We start from the raw sequence: 6000 nt of genomic DNA, 5'->3' as shown, positions 1-6000 counted from the left end.
TCAGGGACTTGGAAGGAACATGATTGGAAAATTGGAGACAAGGATTTATGGGGAAGAGGTATGTGGATAGACCTCTCCGAATGGGCTAAAGAAGTGAAATTATTTGTGTCTCATGTGAATGTTCACCAAAGGGTGACCTCTGCAGAGAATGATTTTAACAATCAAGTGGATAGGATGATGTGTTCTGTGGAAACCACTCATCCTCTTTCCTCAACATCCTCATGCTCAATGGGCTCATGAACAAAGTAGCCATGGTGGCAGGGATGGAGGTTATGCATGGGCCCAGCAGCATGGACTTCTACTCACCAAGACTGACATAGCCACAGCTTCTGCTGAGTGCCTAATCTTCCAGCAGCAGAGACCAACACTGAGTCCCCGAAATGGCACCATCCCTCGAGGTGATCAGCCAGCAACCTGGTGGCAAGTTGATTACATTGGACCACTTCCATCATGGAAAGGGCAGCGTTTTGTCCTTACTGGAATAGACACTTACTGTGGATATGGATTTTCCTTCCCTGCATGCAATGCTTCTGCCAAAACTACCTTCCATGGACTTACAGAATGCGTTATCCACCATCATGGTATTGCCTCAGATCAAGGGACTCACTTTACAGCAAATGAACTGCGGCCGTGGGCCCATGCTCCTGGCCTTCACTGGTCTTACCATGTTCCCCATCATCCTGAAGCAGTTGGCTTGATAGAACGATGGAATTGCCTTCTAAAGACACAATTACAGTGCCAGCTAGGTGGCAATACCTTGCAGGGTTGGGGCAATGTTCTCCAGGAGGCTGTATATGCTTTAAACCAGCGTCCAATATATGGTGCCATTTCTCCCATAGCCAGGATTCATGGGTCCAGGAATCAAGGGGTGGAAATGGGAGTGGCACCACTCACTATTACCTCTAGTGACCCATTTGCAGGATTTTTGCCTCCTGTCCCCTCAACCTTATGCTCTGCAGGCCTAGAGGTCTTAGTTCCAAAGGGAGGAATGCTCCCACCTGGAGACACATCACTGATTCCATTGAACTGGAAGTTAAGAATGCCACCTGGCCACTTTGGGCTCCTTATGCCTCTGGCTCAACAGGCAAAGCAGGGAGTTACCATACTGACTGGTGTGATTGATCCTGATTACCAAGTGGAAATCAGACTGATTTTACATAATGGAGGTAAAGAAGAGTATGTCTGGAATGCAGGCGATTCCTTGGGGCATCTCTTAGTACTACCGTGCCCTGTGATTAAAGTCAATGGAAAACTACAGCAACTTAATTATGACATGACTACTAATGACACAGAACCTTCAGGAATGAAGGTTTGGGTCACCCCACCGGGCAAAGAACCACGACCAGCTGAGGTGCTTGCTGAGGGCAAAGGAAATATAGAATGGGTGGTGGAAGAAGGTTGTTCTAAATACCAGTTACGGCCACATGACTAGTTGCAGAAAAGGGGACTGTAATTGTTATGAGTATTTGTACTTTGTGTGTGTACATCAAATATTTTTGTTTCCTTCACTTATAAAATATAAGCTGTAAATGGGGCTAGTGCATTTTCAATTGTAGGCATGTTAGTTGTATCATGTTAGGCGCAAGTATGACTTTCTCATTGTCTTTTTTCAGAGATTATGTATGGTTTAAGGAGATGTGTACATGTGCCAAGTTGACAAGAGGTGGACTGTGATGGTTAAGATTGTGTGCCAACTTGGCTGGGCCATGATTCTCCGTGTTTTAATGTAATCACTCCCATGACTGAATATACTGTGAGTGGCCAATCAGATGAAAGGGAGTCTCCTTGCGGGTGTGGCCCACATCTGTATGTAAGCAGACGTTCTGGCTTTTTGCTCTCTCTGGATCCTGCGGCTGCTTCCTGTCCTCTCATCTCCTGTTCTTGGGACTTGAGCTGTCAGCTTATCTGCCAAACCTGGGATTTGTCAATCTGCACAACCTGTGAGTGGGAGCCCTGCTCTCCGACCTTTCAGTCTTGGGCTTGCCAGCTTCTGCAGCTGTGTGACTTGGGAGAGGCCTCTACCCTGATCCACGGACTTGGGACGTTCTAGCCTCTACAATCGCATGAGCTATTTCCTTGATATAATCTCTGTCTATATATATATTTATACACTTTACTGGTTTTGCTTCTCTAGAGAACCCAGCCTAAGACAGTTGCACAACTCCAAGAATATAATCAATGTCACTGATGTAGAAATTGTTGGATGTATGTATGTTTTACATATATATAGAATAATAACAATAAAATAAATTATAGAAAAATTAAAAAGATATACAAGGTGAAAAAATCCTAAGAATAATAGACAGATAGGTAAATCCATTGTCCATGTTTTCTCCCCAAAGAAAAACAAACAAACAAAAAAACAGAATAGACACAGAGACACACACAGGGGGAAGACATGTGAGGAAGATTGTACAAGCAAAGGAATACCAAGAATTCCCTGCAGACATGGGAAACTAGCAAAGCGGCCTAAGGAAAGAATTGACATGGCTGAAACCCTGATTTGGGCATTTAACCTCCAGAATTGTAACAAAAAAAATTTTTGTTATTGTTCTTTGAAGCCACCCACGTGTGGTATTTTTTTGTTCCAACAGCACCGTTGTTGTTGTTGGGTACCATCCAGTTGGATCCAACCCATAGCAACCCTATGTACAACAGAAAGAAACACTGCCCAGTCCTGCTCCACCCTCACAATCATTATGGTTGAGCTCATTGTTTCAGCCACTGGGTCAATCCATCTCGTTGAGGGTCTTCCTCTTTTTCGCTGACCCTCTACTTTACCAAGCATGATGTCCTCATCCAGGGAGTGGTCTCTCCTGATAACATGTCCAAAGTATGTGAGACATAGTCTCGCCATCCTTGCTTCTAAGGAGCATTCTGGCTGTACTTCTTCCAAGACAGATTTCTTTGTTCTTCTGGCAGTCCATAGTATATTCAATATTCTTCACCAACACCATAATTCAAAGACTTCAATTCTTCTCCGGTCTTCCTTATTCATTGCCCAGCTTTCACATCCACATGAGGTGATGAAAACACCATGGCTTAGGTCAGGTGCACCTTAGTCCTTAAAGTGACATCTTTGCTTCCCAACACTATAAAGAGGTCTCTTGCAGTAGATTTGCCCAATGCAATATGTCTTTTGATTTCTTGACTGCTGCTTCCATGGGCATTGACTGTAGATCCAAGTAAAATGAAATCCTTGACAACTTTAATCTTTTCTCCGTTTATTATGGTGTTGCTTGTTTGTCCAGTTGTGAGGATTTTTGTTTTCTTTATGTTGAGGTATAATCCATGCTGAAAGCTGTGGTCTTTGATCTTCATCAGTAAGTGCTTCAAGTCCTCTTCACTTTCAGCAAGCAAGGTTGTGTCATCTGCATATCTCAGATTGTTAATGAGTCTTCCTCCAATCCTGATGCCCCAGTCTTCTTCATATAGTCCAGCTTCTCGGATTATTTGTGCAACATACAGACTGAATAAGTATGGTGAAAAGATGCAGCCCTGACATGCACCTTTCTTAACTTTATACCATGAAGTATTCCCTTGTTCTGTTCAAACGACTGCCTCTTGGTCTAAGTACATGTTCCTCATGAGCACAAGCAAGTGTTCTAGAATTCCCATTCTTCTCAAAGTTATCCATAATTTGTTATGACCCACACAGTTGAATGCCTTTGCATAGTCAACAAAACACAGGTAAACATCTTTCTGGTTTTCTCTGTGTTCAGCCAAGATCCATCTGACATCAGCAGTGATATCCCATGTTCCACAGCAACTTCTGGCTTGAATTCTGGCAGTTCCCTGTCTATGTACTGCTAGATTCGTTTTGAATCATCCTCAGCCTAATTTTAAATGCGTGTGATATTAATGATATTTTTTGATAGTTTCTGCATTCTGTTGGATCACTTTTCTTTGGAATGGGCACAAATATGGATCTCTTCCAGCTGATTGGTCAGGTAGCTGTCTTCCAAATTTCATGGCATAGAAGAGTGACCACCTCCAGTGCTACATCCATTTGGTGAAACTTCTTAATTGGTATTCAGTCAGTTCCCTGAGATTTGTTTTTCACCAATGTATCCAGTGCATCCTGGGCTTCTTCCTTCAATACCATTGGTTCTTGATGATATGCCACCTTACCTTTTACCCATCTGAATTTGGGAGTGGAAATTTTTTTGCTGTTGTTTTTTGGTTTGGTTTATCTAGGGAAAACATTTCTAGCTATCAGAGGCAGCACACTGGGGTGATGAGGACAATCATATGGTGAATTTGCTCTCCCTGAAGCCCAGGCTAGATGAATACCTAACTGACGTTTGTAATACATTTTAGTCACAGATGAGTCCTTAAGCATTTATCTTTTGAGAATCTGATAATTTTTCTTAAAGATTAATATAAATTCATTTCCAGGAAAGGTTGTATTCATTGTCATAACAGTGTGGGTCATCTGATATTTATACTTATTCTGTGCTTTAAATTGGCCTTCAAGCTACGCCTAAAGTCGTGAGAGTCTATAATTCCTGCTCCAAAATTTCATTTCTTCTGGAATCGTGGCAGTGACAGAGAAGAGAATTGTATCTCTGAAATGGGGGGCAGAGGAGAAACACAGAAAGTGGGAAAATAGCCAAGACCCTTCATGACAGCTGCTTATAGGACTAAGGATCACCCTAGTCACAGAATCACTACAGTTATTTTTGATAGTCTGTAGGAAATTCGAGTCACGTAGAAATCAGAGAAGCAGAGGTCACTACCGAAGATTGTTGAGAGACATCCCAGAATTGCTAGATGTGATGTGGAGAAGCAGATAATTCTGGTCCTAAGGCCAGACTATTCCAACAGAGATTTTGACAAACTCTGGCATATCCAGCTAGGCCAGTTGGGAAGCACCAGGATCTGGATCTGTTCAAACCTTAAATCCAAAGGCTGTCAAAAAAAATTCTCAGTTCAAGAGAGAAAAGAGATGGTGGCAGTGTCCAGGAAGTCCAACCCAGGTCAATGCCAGGAGACTTCTGAAATTCAAATTTTTGTATTAAATCATAGGTGATAATCAGAAGTTTAATTATGGATGGACAACTAACAAAGAAGACTGAAAAGCAGCAAGTGAGGTCTATGTGAGGTGAACAAAGGTAGTTTGAGATAAAAGTTTACAGCGTGGGCATATGCCGGGGAAGTCCCTCGTATTCAGTTGTTCCAGGGTAGATATTTTCTCTCTTTACAAATAAACACTTTTTTGCAACTAAAAATGTGATACATAATAAGTATAGAAAACTCTGACAAGTATCCATAGGAGAATAAAACATCACACATGATTCTACATTCAGATATAATTGCTGTTAACAGTTTGAGGCATTGCCCTCCCATTAATGCACTTTATGTGAATATGATGTTATTCGGTATGCATAATACATACCCTGCTTTTCTAATCAACACATTAATATCCTTTTGTTCTATATTTTTAAGTTCTTCCTAAATACAGTATTTACATCTTTAATTTTTAATGGCTTTATGATATTCCCTTATATCAGTGCATCCTAGTGTACCTAGCATTCCCCCAAATTCGTAGCAATTTCAGTTGATTCTAGATTTTTTCTTTTGTGAATACTGCACAGCAAGATCATAAGTTGTATACAATATTTGTCTTCATTTTTGGCTACTTTATGATACTTTTCTAGAAGCTATGTAACTAAGTGAAAGATATAAACGAACTCTAGGGCTCTGGTTCCATATTGTAAAATGATGTTAATCATTTATACTCCAGAAAGTAAAATGACGTTAATCATTTATACTCCAGAAAGTAAAATGACGTTAATCATTTACGTCCCGGGAAGTATTGCCTTTTTTTGCTGAAGTCTTGCCAAGACTGGATATTTTTATTGCAGGATAAAGAAAACAGAAAGAAATATAACTTTGTAGATGGGAAAGTTAAAAAGATAATTTTTCTTTTAATTTCTGCTTTTGATTCTTTATTGAGAGTCAACGTTTTGAAAAGAGCTCATGAACAATTTGTTTAAA

The sequence above is a fragment of the Trichechus manatus genome, unplaced genomic scaffold (genome assembly GCF_000243295.1).
Source record: "Trichechus manatus latirostris isolate Lorelei unplaced genomic scaffold, TriManLat1.0 scaffold00081, whole genome shotgun sequence".
NCBI lineage: Eukaryota > Metazoa > Chordata > Mammalia > Sirenia > Trichechidae > Trichechus > Trichechus manatus.
The sequence above is the reverse complement of the archived record's forward strand: the minus strand, read 5'-3'. Positions refer to the sequence as shown.